Source organism: Procambarus clarkii, chromosome 34 (genome assembly GCF_040958095.1).
Source record: "Procambarus clarkii isolate CNS0578487 chromosome 34, FALCON_Pclarkii_2.0, whole genome shotgun sequence".
NCBI lineage: Eukaryota > Metazoa > Arthropoda > Malacostraca > Decapoda > Cambaridae > Procambarus > Procambarus clarkii.
This window is the reverse complement of record NC_091183.1, coordinates 21,491,134-21,513,535: the sequence shown is the minus strand read 5'-3', so window position 1 is coordinate 21,513,535 and position 22,402 is coordinate 21,491,134.

The window sequence follows — 22,402 nt, the reverse complement described above, 5'->3', positions numbered from 1 at the left end:
ACATCCTCCACATGTGTCATTTCCCAAGATGACTTGAGCCTCCATCTTGGGCATTGATGCACAGACCCCCACCACAAGGGTCTGGCAGCCATAATCAGAATTCAGAGTCACCTGGTGTAGGGGCATCCTCACTGGGCCTCCCACAGTGGTCACACTTGCCACCCCCACACTGGTACACTCGTAACCCTCGGGGAACAGAGTTTCGCTCACCAGGGTAAAATCTGCCCCAGTGTCTCTTAATATTCTCACCAGAATGGGGTCTGCGTCCCCCATCCTTATGGTTCCCTCACACACGAATGGGTGAACTCTTTTCTCCCCACTCAGTACAGGTTCATCCCGCACCCTCTCGGCCATCTGGTCCTCGACCCTCACGAAAGCAACGTTCCCCCACTGCTTAAGGCGTCTGCAGTCCTGCGAGAAGTGTCCGAATCCCTCACAATGGTAGCAGCGAAGCTTCCCCGTCGGAGACCATCCACCACCGCTCGCCCTGGCACCGCCTCCAGAGGCCGTCGCTCCATGTGTCTTCCTCGCACCATCCGTTGACTCCTTTGTCGCAGCAACAGCTCCTGAGCTCTCAGCTTGGGACTTCTTTACCGGCTCCACAGCACTCTTCGATCCTCTGTTGTCCCCACTCGAGAGGTGGGACTTGGGAGAACTCCCTCCTGTCCTCCATCCGTCCGTCCTTCTATAATTTCTACCATATCCGGAGTATACGGGCGATCGGAGCTGTCCCTCTCGGCGTGGGCGTAAGGCTTCTTCCAGCATGTCAGCTCTGTCGGCTGCGGCCCTCAGGTCCTTTATGTCCGCCTCCTTTACTCTAACTTTGGTCTCAGGAGAGAGCACGGACATACACTTCTCCATGACCATAAGCCTCTTGACATCCTCAGCCGACTTCGCTCCTTCAGACTCTAGCCACTCAAGGAACTTCCTCTCCATGTCTCTCGCCGTCTCCGCATAAGATTTTCCTGGCGAACGGGTACATTCCCTGAATCTCTTCCTGTAACATTCCGGCGTGAGCTTGAAATAATGGAGTACAGCTCTCTTTAAAGCATTGTAGTTGGTACACTCTTGGAGGTCGAGCATATGGTAGGCCTCGCGAGCTTCACCGGTGAGCCTACCCTGAACCAGCTCCGCCCACTCCGCCCTCGGCCACTTCTTCAAGGTGGCGACCCTCTCGAAGTGGTCGAAGAAACCTTCAGCTTTGTTTCGTACAAAGACCGGCAAATCTCGCTCCCTCACTCGGCGGTCTTCCTGCTGTGGCGGAACAGGTGGAGCTAGCCCTAGCTCAGCTCGTTTCAGGTCCACATCCTTGTTAGCTTCTATCTCCTGCTGTTTCAGCCTAGCTTCTAGCTCGCGCTCCTCTCGCCTTAGCTGTGCTTCTCGCTCTTGTTCTTCCCTGTGCAGCTGTGCTTCTGCTTCTCGCTCTTCTTTGCGCTGAAGTGCCTCTGCTTCTCGCTCTTCTTTGTGCTGCTGTGCCTCTCTCTCTTCTTTGCACTGCTGTGCCTCTCGCTCTTCTCGTTTCAGTTGCGCTTCTTGCTCATGCTCTTCTCTGTGCAGCTGTGCCTCACGTTCTTCTCGCTTCAGCTGTGCTTCCAGCTGCAGCTTCAATATTTCCAGCTTGATGCTGTGCCTGCTGCCGCTGGATCCCCTGCTGCTTCCACCGATGCTCAGGTGTTCTCCCATACTGGCAGGTGTTTGTGGCCGTTCCTCCCCCAAAGCTTCATCTCCTGCCCTGAGCTGTGCCATGATCTCCAGTCTTCTCTCTCCCACTTTGGAAGATCTCAGCTTTATCCCAAAGTGGTCTGCTATTGATTGTAACTGTGCCTTGGTGCACTCCTCCAACACCTGCTCATCTCTAGTGTCAATGAACCTTGTTACTTTATCATCCTCCATCTTGTGCTATGAGTGATAACCTGTACCTGATACATAATACCACTGCAAAGTACCACAACTGCAACCTTTATCTTGATCGTTATCCTGGCGAGGTCGCCAATGTCGGGGTTCACCGTAAGAGGGGCGAGTAACAGTATACCCAAGGTCACTCACCGTAGCCCTGCGGGTCTTTACTCTATCCTCGCGGCGCCACTGTACGCCAGGAGAGTATCCCATTCAATCCCAACCGGCCTCTGATCGAGAATGAGTGAGAACACAGCTTGTTCTCTTAACTGCTGTGTGCCCGCCCCGACACAAAGCTCTACTACTAACCACAATGTCGCTAACTGGTGTTTCCCGTGTCCAGTAACACGTCAGTGGTTTTGTTGAATTGTGATAACAGTGGCAAGAACACACTCAATAGGTCTGATATCAGGCAGGTATTTATTTCTATCACTCAATTTCCTTTCATGTATTGTATAGCCACAAGAAACATGGAGGGAATGATATAAACGCCAAGGTATTTTGTGTTTTACTTGAAACTCAAGACATCACATCCGTATATCAACAAGTAAACAGCTATTTCATGCGTAAGTCGCTCGTTCCCACATATAATCATGAACTCGCCAAGCTGGCAATGCTCCCCCTCACGTCAATGTCAAAATCAGCTGGGCGACTCTCACCGCGCAAATGTTCGTTTATCTGTTTGTCTGGCGTGTGGCGCCTGTTTCTTTAAATTCTCAAGGATTAATAAATGTTCAAACAACACAAATCTGCGCCAATAGCAATAGAACGTAAATACTTCGCTGCACTGATCTTGAACTCAATCAAACATTTCTATATTAATGAACACAATAATTCACTATCATGGTATAACACTTTGCACTTCATTTAATGATAACACATGCAAGTATATATTACTGGAGTTCTCAGTAATTCCTTTCGTGGGCGAATATTCAATTGATCACTGCACACATGAATGGTTATTAAATACACAAGCATAGACATATATATATATATATAGATAAATCATAGATATTAATAATAGTAATAATATAGTTACTGGGCACGTAGCCTAACACCAAATACTGGTACACTTATATATATATTTATATTCTCTCACTAAATTATCATATTAAAGTCTCATGAAAGACATTAATAACACAGTAAATTCATCAATTACTCCGGGTGCCTGCACACACCAATAATAATAATAGATACCATTAGTGCTCTATGTAGCCCCACTCTGCACACTTGTGCCTTACTGTGACATGGGTGAGCCTTGCTCACGACATACAAAATACTCTGGCTAAATAATATAGCTGACTAAAGGGGAATTTGGCAGGGAAACTAAAATCACCTACTTCCACCTATCCTCCGGTGAGAGTTGAGTTGTCGTGTCCTCCAGGAACCCAATCAACGTCCCATGATAAACGCGTTGTCTCCGTGTTCTGTCCTCCGCGGGTCCGTGCCCCTCCTCCACGTCTTGTAGGGTTGGAGTCGGTCTCCCGGCCGTCAACTTCTCCTCCCAACTACGGCTGCCTACCTACGTCTCAGCTGCAGTCGTTCGGATTCCCAATTAGTGCCTTCTTTCACTGCTTCCCAGTGGATTGGCCCAGCTGCTACGTCGTCACTGTGAAGCTATCAGACGTCCCAGACGATACTGCCTAAACTTCACCTGCACAGCACCCGACCCTGGAGCACTTGATGCTCAATATTTCGTCAATTCCCTCTTCGGTTCACACATGGAATGAAGGAAGACCTCCCGGCGTACTAGCAGACTACGGGTGACGCGTAAGATCCACGGGAGTGGCGAATTACTGTCAGATTGACAGGATCAACCTTCACACATCCGTCCACCTTGACGTGTCGTGTCAGACTGATGGCGCTGCCGTGGTGCTATGACCGGACCCCCCTGCCTTCGTGACGTCATACTTGCCAAGGGAGGTTTTCATTGGCTCCCTGTGCCACCTCGCTGTCGGTGACCAATCTGGTGCCACTGACGTCACACAGTTTTGGCGGTAAAACAGAAAAGCCCGGGCCATATTGGCTTCCTAAAGGGCCTATACCACAGGCCAAAATACTCTTCTTTTACAAATTTCTCGCCACCTGGAGAACACTACACTCTCCCACATATATCAAACTGATGCCTGCGACGTAGAGAACGCTCGGGTAAAGTGGACATGACTCTTACAGCAGGCGTGGGAGAAATAAAAGGGGGGGGAACACCGTCACACTCATACATAATGAAATGGGTAGCTTTATCATTTCATAAGAAAAAAATTAGAGAAAATATATTAATTCAGGAAAACTTGGCTTATTAGGCAAATCGGGCCTTGCATAGTAGGCCAAGTAGTGCGTTCTGGCTACTAGGTACGACATATATATATATATATATATATATATATATATATATATATATATATATATATATATATATATATATATATATATATATATATATATATATATATATATATATATATATATATATATATATGTTGTACCTAGTAGCCAGAACTCACTTCTCAGCCTACTATGCAAGGCCCGATTTGCCTAATAAGCCAAGTTTTCATGAATTAATTGTTTTTCGACTACCTAACCTACCTAACCTAACCTAACCTAACTTTTTCGGCTACCTAACCCAACCTAACCTATAAAGATAGGTTAGGTTAGGTTAGGTTAGGTAGGGTTGGTTAGGTTCGGTCATATATCTACATTAATTTTAACTCCAATAAAAAAAAATTGACCTCATACATAATGAAATGGGTAGCTTTATCATTTCATAAGAAAAAAAATAGAGAAAATATATTAATTCAGGAAAACTTGGCTTATTAGGCAAATCTGGTCTTGCATAGTAGGCCAAAAAGTGCGTTCTGGCTACTAGGTACGACATATATATATATATATATATATATATATATATATATATATATATATATATATATATATATATATATATATATATATATATATATATATATATATATATGTATATATATATATATATATATATATATATATATATATATATATATATATATATATATATATATATATATATATATATGTCGTACCTAGTAGCCAGAATGCACTTCTCGGCCTACTATGCAAGGCCCGATTTGCCTAATAAGCCAAGTTTTCCTGAATTAATATATTTTCTCTAATTTTTTTCTTATGAAATGATAAATGCCTTCAAATGCCCTCTTAGGGACTGTAAGCTCCAAAAAACCCAGTATATAGGCAAGACAACAACATCTCTTTCTAGGCGTTTAACGATGCATAAGCAACAGGGCTCCATTAAGGAACATATAATCTCTTCCCACAACCAAACCATCGCCAGAGAAATCCTAGTAAACAACACAGAAATCATCGATAGATACAGCGATAGCAGGCGGCTTGACGTTTGCGAGGCACTACACATCAAGAAGTCAACACCAGCAATCAACAGCCAATTATTGCACAACTATATTCTACCCACCTCAAGACTCCGCTCCAATATAGAAGCATCAAGAAATATGGACCAATAGGCTTTCTACAAACACTTCTATTCAATATCCATTGTTTCGTGTTCTGTCTTGTGTTGATGAAATTAATACCCTATTAATACCACCTTTTGTTCTGTCTTGTGTTGATGAAATTAATACCCTATTAATGCCACATCTTGTTCTGTCTTGTGTTAATGCCACATCACCCCTTCCACCTCACTCAAATGTAGATATAAAATCGGAGATGCGTAAGTTCTATTCAGTTGTGTATTTGTGAACTAAAGTCTTTGAAAATGTAATAAGTTTTACGAAACGCGCTCGTGTCGCGTCAGACTAGAAATAAAAATGAATTTTGGAGAATTGTTTTTTGATTTACCTCCAACAGTGAAAAGAAATGTACGAAAGATTGAGAAAATTCGTGTTAGAATTATTAATCTTACTTTTTCGGTCATATATATATATATATATATATATATATATATATATATATGTCGTACCTAATAGCCAGAACGCACTTCTCAGCCTACTATTCAAGGCCCGATTTGCCTAATAAGCCAAGTTTTCATGAATTAATGTTTTTTCGTCTACCTAACCTACCTAACCTAACCTAACCTAGCTTTTTTTGGCTACCTAACCTAACCTTACCTATAAATATAGGTTAGGTTAGGTTAGGTAGGGTTGGTTAGGTTCGGTCATATATCTACGTTAATTTTAACTCCAATAAAAAAAAATTGACCTCATACATAGAGAAAAGGGTTGCTTTATCATTTCATAAGAAAAAAATTATAGTAAATATATTAATTCAGGAAAACTTGGCTTATTAGGCAAATCGGGCCTTGAATAGTAGGCTGAGAAGTGAGTTCTGGCTACTAGGTACGACATATATATATATATATATATATATATATATATATATATGTCGTACCTAGTAGCCAGAACGCACTTTTTGGCCTACTATGCAAGGCCCGATTTGCCTAATAAGCCAAGTTTTCATGAATTAATTGTTTTTCGACGACCTAACCTACCTAACCTAACCTAACCTAACTTTTTCGGCTACCTAACCTAACCTAACCTATAAAGATAGGTTAGGTTAGGTTAGGTAGGGTTGGTTAGGTTCGGTCATATATCTACGTTGATTTTAACTAAAATAAAAAAAAATGACCTCATACATAATGAAACAGGTAGCTTTATCTTTTCATAAGAAAAAAATTAGAGAAAATATATTAATTCAGGAAAACTTGGCTTATTAGGCAAATTTGGCCTTGCATAGTAGGCTGACAAGTGCGTTCTGGCTACTAGGTACGACATATATATATATATATATATATATATATATATATATATATATATAGACATATGTCGTACCTAGTAGCCAGAATGCACTTTTCGGTCTACTATGCAAGGCCCGATTTGCCTAATAAGCCAAGTTTTCATGAATTAATATATTTTCTCTAATTTGTTTCTTATGAAATGATAAAGCTACACATTTCATTATGTATGAGGTCAATTGTTTTTTATTGCAGTTAAAATTAACGTAGATACATGACCAAACCTAACCAACCCTACCTAACCTAACCTTACCTATCTTTATAATTTAGGTTAGGTTAGGTAGCCGAAAAAGTTAGGTTAGGTTAGGTTAGGTAGGTTAGGTAGTTGAAAAACAATTAATTCATGAAAACTTGGCTTATTAGGCAAATTGGGCTTTGCATAGTAGGCCGAGAAGTGCGTTCTGGCTACTAGGTATGACATATATATATATATATATATATATATATATATATATATATATATATATATATATATATATATATATATATATATATATATATGTATGCAACAATGATCACAAAAACACTGATCCAAGTATGCAGAATAACCACATATGAAAAATAGAAAATGCTTAACGCGTTTTCGGCTAATTCGCCTTCATCAGAGCAAAGTAGAATCAATTCTACTACTTTGAATTCTACTTTGCTCTGATGAAGGCGAATTAGCCGAAAACGCGTAAAGCATTTTCTATTTTTCATATGTGGTCATTCTGCATATATATGTATATATATATATATATATATATATATATATATATATATATATATATATATATATATATATATATATATATATATTTATATATGTATATATATATATATATATATATATGTCGTACCTAGTAGCCAGAACGCACTTCTCAGCCTACTATGCAAGGCCCGATTTGCCTAATAAGCCAAGTTTTCATGAATTATTGTTTTTTCGACTACCTAACCTGCCTAACCTAACCTAACCTAACTTTTTCTACTACCTAACCCAACCTAACCTATAAAGATAGGTTAGGTTAGGTTAGGTAGGGTTGGTTAGGTTCGGTTATATATCTACGTTAATTTTAACTCCAATAAAAAAAATTTGACCTCATACATAATGAAATGGGTAGCTTTTTCATTTCATAAGAAAAAAAATAGAGAAAATATATTATTTCAGTAAAACTTGGCTTATTAGGCAAATCGGGCCTTGCATAGTAGGCTGAGAAGTGCGTTCTGGCTACTAGGTACGACATATATATATATATATATATATATATATATATATATATATATATATATATATGTCGTACCTAGTAGCCAGAACTCACTTCTCAGCCTACTATTCAAGGCCCGATTTGCCTAATAAGCCAAGTTTTCCTGAATTAATATATTTACTATATTTTTTTTCTTATGAAATGATAAAGCAACCCTTTTCTCTATGTATGAGGTCAATTTTATGTTATTGGAGTTAAAATTAACGTAGATATATGACCGAACCTAACCAACCCTACCTAACCTAACCTAACCTATATTTATAGGTAAGGTTAGGTTAGGTAGCCAAAAAAAGCTAGGTTAGGTTAGGTTAGGTAGGTTAGGTAGACGAAAAAACATTAATTCATGAAAACTTGGCTTATTAGGCAAATCGGGCCTTGAATAGTAGGCTGAGAAGTGCGTTCTGGCTATTAGGTACGACATATATATATATATATATATATATATATATATATATATATATATGTCGTACCTAGTAGCCAGAATGCACTTCTCGGCCTACTATGCAAGGCCCAATTTGCCTAATAAGCCAAGTTTTCATGAATTAATTGGTTTTCGACTACCTAACCTACCTAACCTAACCTAACCTAACTTTTTCGGCTACCTAACCTAACCTAACCTATAAAGATAGGTTAGGTTAGGTTAGGTAGGGTTGGTTAGGTTCGGTCAAATATCTACGTTAATTTTAACTCCAATAAAAAAAATTGACTTCATACATAATGAAATGGGTAGCTTTATCATTTCATAAGAAAAAAAGTAGAGAAAATATATTATTTCAGGAAAACTTGGCTTATTAGGCAAATCGGGCCTTGCATAGTAGGCTGAGAAGTGCGTTCTGGCTACTAGGTACGACATATATATATATATATATATATATATATATATATATATATATATATATATATATATATATATATATGTCGTACCTAGTAGCCAGAACTCACTTCTCGGCCTACTATGCAAGGCCCGATTTGCCTAATAAGCCAAGTTTTCATGAATTAATGTTTTTTCGACTACCTAACCTACCTAACCTAACCTAACCTAACTTTTTCGGCTACCTAACCTAACCTAACCTATAAAGATAGGTTAGGTTAGGTTAGGTAGGGTTGGTTAGGTTCGGTCATATATCTAAGTTAATTTTAACTCCAATAAAATAAAATTGACCTCATACATAATGAAATGGGTAGCTTTATCATTTCATAAGAAAAAAATTAGAAAAAATATATTAATTCAGGAAAACTTGGCTTATTAGGCAAATCGGGCCTTGCATAGTAGGCCAAAAAGTGAGTTCTGGCTACTAGGTACGACATATATATATATATATATATATATTTCTTTTCCAGCGCCTCAGTGTGGCGATACAGAGGGGAAATGCGCACTGCATCCAGGGTTCCTGCCCGCCATCTGAGGAGCTGGAGGAACTCGACAACCTATGACAACCATCTTTGTAACCCATATGTAACTCCCTTTTTTGTAACAAAGTTCAAATAAAGTAAATATATATGTGTACATACAAAAGAATGGGGGTGGTAGGAGAAGATAATATTAGTGTTCAGTGAGAAACCACAAGGTCTCCTCTGAATACTTTTTATTTTCTTCTCCGAGGCTATGGGTCCCCACATTGGCACCAGAGGTGGTACCCTCACAAACTTTATATATATATATATATATATATATATATATATATATATATATATATATATATATATATATATATATATGTCGTACCTAGTAGCCAGAACGCACTTCTCAGCCTACTATGCAAGGCCCGATTTGCCTAATAAGCCAAGTTTTCCTGAATTAATATATTTTCTTGATTTTTTTTCTTATGAAATGATAAAGCTACATATTTCATTATGTATGAGGTAATTTTTTTTTATTGATGTTAAAATTAACGTAGATATATGACCGAACCTAACCAACCCCACCTAACCTAACCTAACCTATCTTTATGGATTAGGTTAGGTTAGGTAGCCGAAAAAGTTAGGTTAGGTTAGGTTAGGTTGGTTAGGTACTCGAAATACAATTAATTCATGAAAACCTGGCTTATTAGGCAAATCGGGCCTTGCATAGTAGGCTGAGATGTGGTTAGGTTCGGTCATATATCTACGTTAATTTTAACTCCAATAAAAAAAAATTGACCTCATACATAGAGAAAAGGAATGCTTTATCATTTCATAAGAAAAAAATTATAGTAAATATATTAATTCAGGAAAACTTGGCTTATTAGGCAAATCGGGCCTTGAATAGTAGGCTGAGAAGTGAGTTCTGGCTACTAGGTACGACATATATATATATATATATATATATATATATATATATATATATATATATATATATATATATATATATATATATATATATATATATATATATATATATATATATATATATATATATATATATATATATATATATATATATATATATATATATATATATATATGCCAACTGGTCTTCAAGGTCTAATAACTGGGCATTCGGTGATGTAGTGTGGGAGATCGTGCCGCAGTTCCTGCTTACAGAGTTCTCAACTGGAGTGCTCAGGATTGGGAGATCCGTCACCTGTTGCCACCTGCCACAGGTAACGGTAACACAACCTGATCCTTGCAACCACTATATCGCAGTCTGGTGGACGTTTTATGCTGCCCATAGATATAGGTTGCAGATCTGAGCAAATCATAGTTTTTTATACAAGTACTTTCAGGTCGTTGGGAGTCAGTAATTTCTTTCCTATCAGACCTGAGTGTTTGGACCAATACAGTTTTGACAGCAGAAATGGGGATACCTATATCTGATTTAATTTCATCTTTGTTGCACGCTAATTTGGCTGCAATGTCTGTCTCATTATGATGGGTTATATTTATGTGTGAAAGTATTAATACAAAGGAGATTCGAGACCCTTTACTCTGTGCAGCAATTAGGTCTTTTATAATTGGTAGTATGATGTTCTTGTTGTCGATCTTCCAGGAGAAGTTTTCGATTGCTTGAAGAGCAATCTTTGAATCACAAAATATTATTCCTCCTCCAATGTTTTGATATGTACTGGTAGCTAGTTGTAATGCTGCTAGTTCTGCTTGTGTTGAGGTCAGCCAGTTGTTTATCCTGACACTGACAGTCTTTGGGAAATATTATTTCTATAAAACCTACATGCTGCTCCAGTCCGTCGAGTAGAAGATTGGACTGAGTCGTCGGTGTAGACACAGTGCTCGTGAGATCTTAAATTATTGATGCAGAAGGCAATTGTTTCGAGTGTGACAGCTTTGATGTGACAGTTTTGAATCGAGCAAGATTCTCATTATCTTTCTTGGTGACAGATTTGTATGGTGGGGTACAGATAGTGAGGAATATCAGAGACAGGTAGGTTGTACTTAAAAGAAATGTTGATTTTAATAAGATTGTAGGCATTGTTTCTCTGCCATTTATCATAAAAGGAATGAGTTGGTATGTCGGCAGGAGATGTAGGGTTTCTCATGACTTTAAGGCAAAAGGTAGTGTTGACTTGCATGATTCTCTCTAGTATGGTTGGAAGCTTCAGTTCTTCTTTCGTGTTGATGATTCTTGTGCATCTTGGGGCACCAAGAATTATCCTCATGGCATCATTCTGTACTACTTCAAGTTTGTCCAACACAGAGGAGGGGAAATTAATTAAGTGCAAAGCATTATAATCAACGAGAGATCTAACAAACATCATATAGAATAGTCTAGCACATTTAATTTTGATAACAATATTCTTAACAGTATGTGTTTTCAATGGTTTTAGTCTTTCTTTTAACCTACGGTGTAGATCGTTTACAATGTCACTGTTAATACCAACTCCAAAGTATTTGTGCTGCCTACACATTTCAATGTTCTGGTTGTTGACCTAGAAAATTATAGGGACATGAGTTTTCTCTTCGGGGATGAACTCTGGACTCTGAATTTTTGTGAATTAGGCTTGGGTATGGGTATTATGAGTCCCTGTGTCCAGCGATCGGGTAAAACACCCTGCTTGATACTTTGATTAAACAATTCTAGCAAAGGACTATTTGGCAGCTCAGCAAGTACTCTCATGGTATTGTATGTGATGCCATCCTCTCCAGGAGAGGTAGCCTTACCTTTCTTGAGTGCATTTTTAATTTCAAAGGGGGTTATGTCAAAGTTATCATCTGGCCCTATTTCACTACAGGCAATTTTAGTATTGAAGTTACGATTTATTTTGGTACTAGCCAGATGGTGTTGTACATCTAGGGGCAGGCTGCTTATACTGGCAGTGCTTGCATATTGTTGAAGCAGCATGTCGGCATAGACTACAGGTGAATGGTGATCAAGTTAACAACTGCTAGGACGAGAAATCTTTTTAATTTTATTCCACATTTGGGATGAGGATGTTGCATGATTGATGCCTTGCAAAACCTGTTCCAAGGGCTGGTTATACACCTGTTCCCTTAGCTCTCTAAACTCTTGGCTGGCCTTAAGAAAAAAGTTGAGGGTGTCAGCTGTTTTATGCGTTTTATACTGCTCAGCTAGGAATAGAACTCTGTCATGCAGGGTAGGCGGGTTGATTGGCTGGTAAGTAGGCGGGTTGATACGCTAGTAAGTAGGCGGGTTGATGTACTGGAAAGTAAGCGGGCAGGATCGGTGTGTGAGGGAGAAGTTGGGTGTGTGGGAAATGTGAGGAACAAGACAAGTGTATGGGGTGATTGTGAGGGACAGCCTGCCAGCCGTTCTGCCTGCATGTGAATGAGTCTCACAGGCAGTCAGGCGCGATGGCTGCAGGCATTGTCGCTGAGTCCCCTCACACCTATCCTGCCTCTATCTCTCTCTCACACTCATCTTGCCCCTTTCCTTCCCTTACACATTCGCCTTGACCCTCACACACACCTGTTGTGCTTTTTTTTCTACACCACACACCTGCCCCCCTTACCCTCTCCCACACACCCGTTTTGATCCATACCCTCCACACAATTACTTTGTCTTTCACGGTCTTATACTTATCCGCCTTGTCCCCTCATAGTCCTCTTCACACCCGCCTCGCAGTCCTGTGAGTTGTCTCTCACAATCCTCCACACACCAGCCATGTCCTTTACAGTCCTCCACACACCTGCTATGTCCCCACACAATTCTCCACTCATTTGCCTTGTCTTTCACAGTCTTCTACTCAGCCGCCTTGTTCCTCACAGTCCTCCACACACCCACCTTGTCCATCATACACTAAGGATCATAAATAACTGTAACTCTGGAAAAGATCACGCCATTATGTTTTGGTATAAAATATAGGTATAAAACATAATCTCATTAATCATCTCAAGTACGAAATAAATCCTTCATTATCTTGTCATATTCCCTAGTATTTAAAAAAAATCAAGATAAAGTCTGGGAAAACATGTACTTATATATCTCGTGACTAAAACTAGTTAGTATTTCGTGAAGAATGTGTATCGACATATTTAATATTTCGATTGTGTCTAACGTGTGCGTTAGGTCTCACCAGTCAGACCTGACCAGTTTCTCACCAGCAACTATCGCTGTTGGGTCTGTGTATCTGATGATGTCGGATTATCTCTGATAAGAGTTATGATTTCTACATTGATCATGAATATTATCTTCCATTTGAATGTTATTGTCTGACATCTCATCATCTTAAGCACTGACACCGCTGGACACCGCTGGACTATAGTGCAGAAGACTATAGAGGCCCATCACTGTGAAGCACATTACACACGCATTACACGGACCAGGTGACAGGATGAACCCCGTGTTACTGTGGTGGGTGTTGTGGACGGTCCAGCACTCTCAGGGACGACAACTTGAACAATGGCGTCACGTCACCGTGATGTCCTCGTCATTCACCTCCACTGTGCAGCAGAAAAGTCTAACCCTAGACACCATTCAGTGCGCTATGGCGTGCGCGCCCCTAGAGTGGTGTCAAGTCTGGTGCCACGACGGAGTCCTCGGGTGCCAGCTCACCAGTCTTGTAGTGGCCGCATCTTACCAAACAACAGCGACGAACAACGTCCGTGGCTGCTACACCAGGCACTCCCGCCTCCCGGAGTACGCCTTCGGTGCCTCCGTCACATCTGATTCACTGTACGACAATATTAGAGTGGGTGCCAACCTTGCTGATGGCATCTACGACGGGTATGGTTACAGTTGCGCTGTTACAAATCATGTTGTCAATGGATGGTTCTTGGTGAATTTGAACCGTCCTGTGAATGTGAGCGAGGTCTTGCTGATTGCTGAGAACGATACTTGGAGTCAATATTACTTCCGTAACTTAGAAGTGAGGGTAGGATCCACTCAGACTACTGGAGACTTTACTTCATACACTCTCCTAGGAACGTTCGTTGGCCCAGGAACTCCCAACCAGAAAGTGTCTTTCAGGCCTGCACAACCAATTGTTGGTCAGTATGTCTCAATAAAGATGATTCTGGGAGTAGCTGAACACCTGCTACTCTGTCACCTGGAAATATATTAGAGGAGCCAGTTATTCATAGGTGTTGTTTAATAGGACATTATGCTCCTACTTTGTCACATGGAAATATACTAAACGAGGCAGTGACTACCATGTGTTACTTAGTAAGGCCCTATGTTACAATTTTGTCGCCTGGAAATACACTAAAGAAGGCAGTGACTCACATGTGTTGCTTAATAAGACCCTATGATTCTACTTTGTCACCTAGAAATACATTAAAGGAATCATTGGAAATGTGTTGCTTGATGAAACCATATGTTCCTATTTGTCTACTGGATATACACTGAAGAACCCAGTGACTCACATGTGTTGCTACATAAGACCATATGGACCAAATTTTTCACCTGGATATTAACTATAAACTAAAGGAGGCAGTGACTCACATATGTTGCTTCATAAAACTCTCAGTTCCTCCTTTATAACTTGAAACGTAATACTCCTGAGGGCAGAAATAATATGCATCAATTCACAGCACATTCAATGTTGTGACCTTATATCCTTTCATGACCCAGTTTTAAAATGTGACGACATATATACACTGAGTTTGGCAGCATTTTAATATGGATGATTTGAAAATTTTCAGTAAATCAAAACAATACTACTTCATACATCAAATTTAAATGCAATAAACACTCGCTGAGATGGTTTAAATTATACTAATAACTATTATCACTATACAAGTCATTAGCACCTGTCTACTGTCAACCTGTCCCTAACAGCTGTCACTGGCATCACTTTACAGTTAACTTGTCCCTACAGCAGTCACTAGCATCAGTTTATAATCAATCTGTCACCAGCAGACTGATTCTTGCTTTTTGCCCTGGAAGCACCACAAGGTAGCATCAGACTGCATTCAAGTTTTCACCATAGCAGTCAACAGCATCAGTCTACAGTCAACCCGTTACCACAAGCCTTAACTAGAATCAGTTCACTTGTCACCACCAGCATTCACTATAACCAGTCAGCAGTTAGGCTATCACCATGGTAGTTATCAGCATCAGTATACAGTCAACCTGTTAAAACCTTCACTCACAATCATCAGTCTAAAATCAGCTTATGAAAACGGCAGTTAACAGTAACAAGTCTACAAACACCTTCTCACCAGGGAAAGGGAGCCGGTCGGCCGAGCGGACAGCACGCTGGACTTGTGATCCTGTGGTCCTGGGTTCGATCCCAGGCACCGGCGAGAAACAATGGGCAGAGTTTCTTTCACCCTATGCCCCTGTTACCTAGCAGTAAAATAGGTACCTGGGGTGTTAGTCAGCTGTCACGGGCTGCTTCCTGGGGGGTGGAGGCCTGGTCGAGGAACGGGCCGCAGGGAAACTTAAAAGCCCCGAAATCATCTCAAGATAACTTCAAGATAACCACTACAGTCAATAGCATCAGTCTCTAGTCAACCTGTCCCCACACCAGTTACCAACAAAAGATATGAGATGCTCTTCATTTTATTAAAAAGTTTCCCACTGACATAAATAGCAGGTGATAAATATATGAAGTGAGAGAGCACCAACCAGGCAGCCATTAATGACACCTGACAACAACAAGTGTTACAGGTACTACACAGGTCTACAGACAAGAGGAGACCTCAGCAAACCTAATCTCTGAACACATTCTTAAGAACAAAAGAAAATAAAATTAATCTTAGTTTTTTGGACACGAAAAGAAGAATTGTTCTAATGTCCAATAATTTTCGATATATAAAACAAATCTGGACATCAGGATCAAACAATGGAACCCGTTTATGATAAATTCAAAATGAATTCTCGCACATCAAACTCGCATAGAAAATATTATGAATATAGTTCACTGTAATTATTATTTGTTTTATTATTATTATATTTAATTATATAATTACTATAAGTTTAATTATAGTAATTATGAATATAGTTCACTGTAATTATTGTTTTATTATTATTATATTTAATTATATAATTACTATAAATTTAATTATTATATTTAATTATACACTGAAACCCAAAATGAGCATGTATATTTGAAATCAGCTTGAAATCAATTAGCTACTAAAGGATTTAAACTTATCATTTAATAATTATGTCTTCACAACAAGACAGATATTATATCCATCCTGATATCTTTCATATTAATACATGTATTGCATTTGTCTCCTGGTCTGATATGGTTACCACTACGTATTTTGTATTGTATCACTCTGTATTCGCAGAAAAGGTCCCCGATACGAGGCATCAGCCTCGTTATCCTGATCTCTACTTTTTCTAGAGTCTACGTCCATACTGTAGTACGATGACCAGAACTGCTCAACGTTGCCCGAGTGGGCCTCAGCAGTGCTAGATATATTTGTAACATGATATGTGTGTTGCTGTTACTGAAGCTTCTATATATAAATCCAAACATCATATTTGCTTTTTGTTTTTTACAATGATGCATTGATTTCGTGGCCAAAGTTCTCTGTTAGCCATGCCTTCATGTCTTACATATTGATGAACTTTTTATTATACAGTGTTTTTCCTGTATATAAGTGTTATTTTCAGTTTATTTATTATTTAGTTCTAACTTTACATTTCACTTCACCTAAGACACCAAAGAAAGATGTCCTAATGGTACTTGAAGGCTTTCCTGACCAAGAAGTCAGAAAAGATTAAGCAGTTTTGAACACTGAATTTTCTGATGCAGTTTTTAGACACCTCACAGGTTTAGGGCTCCGAAGCTAGATCCCGTAAGGCAATTCGTTGATGACTTCAACCTCGTTCTGGCAGATCCCGCGACGGCGCTGGAACCAATTGTATTGGCGTTTGCCTTTTCATTGGAGACTTTCTGCATCGTGGAGAAGGGGTGTACCTCCTGCTTGGATAACGGCTTTTCCTCCATATCGACCTACCCAGGCTTGGGCACTGGAGAGAACACTCTCTCAGTCAACCAGAGTGCAACTCCATAGTCTCCCGAGACTGATGGATGCCTACTACTACTACTTGATGTCAGCAGCTGAAAAAAATATAGTTGAGTTGGTCATATAATTTAACAATAAGAAATAATGTTCAGTACCTATCAGGATGAGGAATAATAATCCTACCTTAAAATAAACGGAGACGAGGCCGTCATGGCCACAACGGAGCTAGAGCAACAGACGAGAGGAGGCAGGACGATAAACATCCCGAGAATTACAAGCTTTTATTCATAGGAATATTTTTATAGCTCATTCCAGACTCTAAATGGGATTGTAACTGTTGCGAATGTGAATGTAAAGTACTCAATATGTTATATTAAATGAAAAAATCCATCTTTTGTACAATACATTTTCTTGAATGCCTAACAAAGAAGGCAATAATAAAATATAATATTTTCCAATCCTTGAGTAATACATGAATATACTTTACTTGGCCTAGTATTGCACATATTTTGCATATGTTTCTTTATTTAGACCTAGGACAGGTTCATTTACATTTCTGCAGTTTTTGTCATGTTCAAAAATTAGTACAATGGCACAAAACATGGAATTTTTTTTCGTAAAGAGTCCATATTTAATACATTATTCCACTGTCGTCATAGTGTACTATTCAATAATCTTTTCAGGGTGGTTTGCATAATTTACTATCATTATCGTATATAAGATATTATACATTAGCCCTGCAGATGTTATACATTAACCCTGAAGATATTTTACATTAGATCTGCATATATTTTACATTAGCCCTGGTGATGTTAAACATTAGCCCTGCAGATGATATACATTAGCTCTGCAGATGTTATATATTAGCTCTGGATATGTTCACCATGTTATACATCAGCCCTGCAGACATTATACATTAGCTCTGCACATGTTCACCAATTTGTTATATATATATATATGCCCTGCATACGTTCAAAAATTTGTTATACATTAGAATGCAAATGGTATACATTATCACTTCAGATATTATACATTAATCATAGAGATGTTATACATTAGCCATGCAGATTTTTACATTTTGCTATACATTACCCCAACAGATGTTCAAAAATTTGTAATACATTACCCACTGCAGATGTTCAACAATTTGTTTTACATTAGCCTTGCAGATGTTCAACAGTTTGCTATACATTAGACCTTTATATGTTATATATATGACATGCATATGTTAAAACGTTTTTATACATTAGCCCTGCACATGTTTACATTTTTTATTTCTTTTTAACATTTTTTATACATCATAAAAATGTATAAAAAATTATACATAAAACCTGCATATGTTATACATTAGCTACGCCGATGTTATACAGTTGCCCTGCAGGTGCTCAATACTCCGTGTTTGTATTGCTATAAAGATTTTCTCTCAATACTTGTGTTCCTTAAAAATTAATAATGAACTCAATTATATGTAGTTAAGTATTTTGCTGATCGCACAGAGAACTTCCTGAATGACCTGGTTCCTTTACAAAGATAATTTCATGACATTAATTCCTCGACAGCCTACCTAGATTCGTGCTGCCAACAATTTGAAATTAAAATAATATTTCTTCATTAATTACTAAAGAGTGCTTTTTTGTCATGAAACCAACTACATATCAAATTATATATAATATATTTCTCATTGAACTGCTCATTCATGCAGTGTCTCTATTATCTATATATATATATATATATATATATATATATATATATATATATATATATATATATATATATATATATATATATATATATATATATATATATATATATATATATATATATATATATATATATATATAACTGAAAATATATATATATATATATATATATATATATATAACTGAAAACTCACACCCCAGAAGTGACTCAAACCCATACTGCCAGGAGCAACGCAACTGGTATGTACAGGGACGGACGCCTTAATCCGCTTGACCATCACGACCGGACATAAGGAAGTGATAGCCGAAGCTATATCCGGGCGTGATGGTCAAGCGGATTAAGGCATCCCTGTACATACCAGTTGCGTTGCTCCTGGCAGTATGGGTTCGAGTCACTTCTGGGGTGTGTAAGTTTTCAGTTGTATATAGTCCTGGGGACTATTCAGGCTTGTTTGCATTTGTGTTCCTCACGTGTGCCCCAAAGAATGAGGTGATTTGATAAAATGCTTTGCCCAAGATTACCATCAGAGTGCCGGCGGGGAAGTGGTTCAAATAGCTTCGGCTATCACTTCCTTATGTCCGGTCGTGATGGTCAAGCGGATTAAGGCGTCCCTGTACATACCAGTTGCGTTGCTCCTGGAAGTATGGGTTCGAGTCACTTCTGGGGTGTGAGTTTTCAGTTGTATATAGTCCTGGGGACCATTCAGGCTTGTTTGCATTTGTGTTCCTCACGTGTGCCCCAAAGAATGAGGTGATTTGATAAAATGCTATGCCCAAGATTACCATCCGAGTGCCGGCGGGGAAGTGGTTCATATAGCTTTGGCTATCACTTCCTTATGTCCGGTCGTGATGGTCAAGCGGATTAAGGCGTCCCTGTACATACCAGTTGCGTTGCTTCTGGCAGTATGGGTTCGAGTCACTTCTGGGGTGTGAGTTTTCAGTTGTATATAGTCCTGGGGACCATTCAGGCTTGTTTGCATATATATATATATATATATATATATATATATATATATATATATATATATATATATATATATATATATATATATATGTGTGTATATCACGAAAATAAACACGTGATTAAGAATGTGACAATGTCAGACCACGGAGGAAAAATGAAACAGGAAATTTCCTTAAGTACTTTCGTATATTAAATACATCTTCAGAAGGTCATTTTACAGATCGAGTGATGGGTATAAATAGGCAGGAAGGAGTGGTGAAGTAAGGTGAGGTACAATACTTGGACAACGCAGACGGCCCATTGGCCCATCAGATACAGCAGACATACAAGCATAATATATAGGTAATTATAACTTAAAGAAGTAAATATATACAATAAATTATTGTCTAATGCTTTGTTTGTGCATTTGTCAGAAAAAGCTCACCAAATTGATTGGGAGAGTGCTTCTTCAATAACAAATTGTAAAAGCACCTATAACAGAAACATAATTGAATCTGCTTTGATACAGATCACCAAAGAAAGTAATTTGAATATTAGCAGTGGTCTATATAACTTAGATCCATTTCTAATAGATCAGCTAAAGGGCGATTTAAGTAGAATCATTGAAAAACATTTGTCTCACTAATTTATTGTATATATTTACTTCTTTAAGTTATAATTACCTATATATTATGCTTGTATGTCTGCTGTATCAGATGGGCCATTGGGCTACATAGGATGTGTCAATTGGGTGCATCTGATGGGCCAATGGGCCGTCTGCGTTGTCCAAGTATTGTACCTCACCTTACTTCACCACTCCTTCCTGCCTATTTATACCCATCACTCGATCTGTAAAATGACCTTCTGAAGATGTATTTAATATACGAAAGTACTTAAGGAAATTTCCTGTTTCATTTTTCCTCCGTGGTCTGACATTGTCATATATATATATATATATATATATATATATATATATATATATATATATATATATATATATATATATATATATATATCACAAAAAAAGTATCACTTGAGTGATGCTTTTGAAGTGAGTATTCTACTTTTATTTTTTGTTTGTTTGCTAATAAAAGTTTCTTAATGACATTTGATCCTGTACACCGTGTTGCATGCTATTGAACCGTATACCACACAGGATGAGGGTCTTAAATTGCTTTACTGTAATGTAATGTCTAAATATTTGCTCAGTCACTTGAATCTGACTTGGAACCTAATTTGCATAAGCTGGGAAAGTGTATTTTTGCATAATGTAAATTATGGTGCAATAAAACTATCATATTCAAAGATATTTAATTTTGACCCTCCTTTTTTTGTTTTCAAGCGTAGTCTGATGACTCGAAATAACTATATGTATTACAAATTTACTCAAAACAAGTAGGCAAAAGATAAGTCTTCTGGAATCGAGTATTTTCTAAATCGGTCGATTATTCCTCAGTACTGCCTATCTTCAATTCCTTACACTCTCACTCAGACACAGGTCAGTTAGGGTGTTGGGATCAGACGCATCTATCTAGTATCTGCATATATCATAATATATCTAGTGTCTGTGAAGTTCTGCTTAAAGCCAAACACAGTTATTGATCTAGTAAAGTGTACTGCAACGAGTTGAAACACATACCATAGTGATTGACACGGTTTGCAACAGACAGGAAACATAACATAACACCAACAGTGCCCTTAAGCAGCCAGGACATAGGATTGATGACCAATCCAGGCATAATACATTATACCTGGATAACGTTATTGTGGTTAACGCGTAATGACAACACGGTATCAACTCGCCTAGTTGTTCGAAGCGGGATAGCTGGCAGTATCTCCAAAATAGACTGCAGAGCCTAGTAAACGTGCCGTTAATTATCTGTCAGAAACGGTCATGAAGTATAAAGGTCACTGACATCCAATCGAAGATGGGATAGCCGATAAGGACGAGTACAAGTACCTGTCAACCAGCTCTTCCAAAGCCTCAGAGTTAAATGGAACACACCCAAGGGTGAGTGTACTGGAGGTCAATAACTGCAGATGTGTGTGTGTGTACTCACCCACCTAATTGTACTAACCTAATTGTGCTTGCGGGGGTTGAGCTCTGGCTCTTCGGGCTCGCCTCTCAACCGTCAATCAACAGGTGTACAGGTTCCTAAGCCTATTGGGCTCTATCATATCTACACTTGAAACTGTGTATGGAGTCAGCCTCCACCACATCACTTCTTAATGCGTTCCATTTGTCAACCACTCTAAAACTAAAAAATTTTCTTTCTAATATCTTTATGGCTCATTTGGGCACTCAGTTTCCACCTGTGTCCCATAGTGCGTGTCCCTTGTGTTAAATAGCCTGTCTTTATCTACCCTATCAATTCCTCTGAGAATCTTAAATGTGGTGATCTTGTCCTCCCTAACTCTTTTGTCTTCCAGCGAAGTGAGGTTTAATTCCCGTAGCCTCTCCTTTTAGCTCATACCTCTCAGCTCGGGTACTAGTCTGGTGGCAAACCTT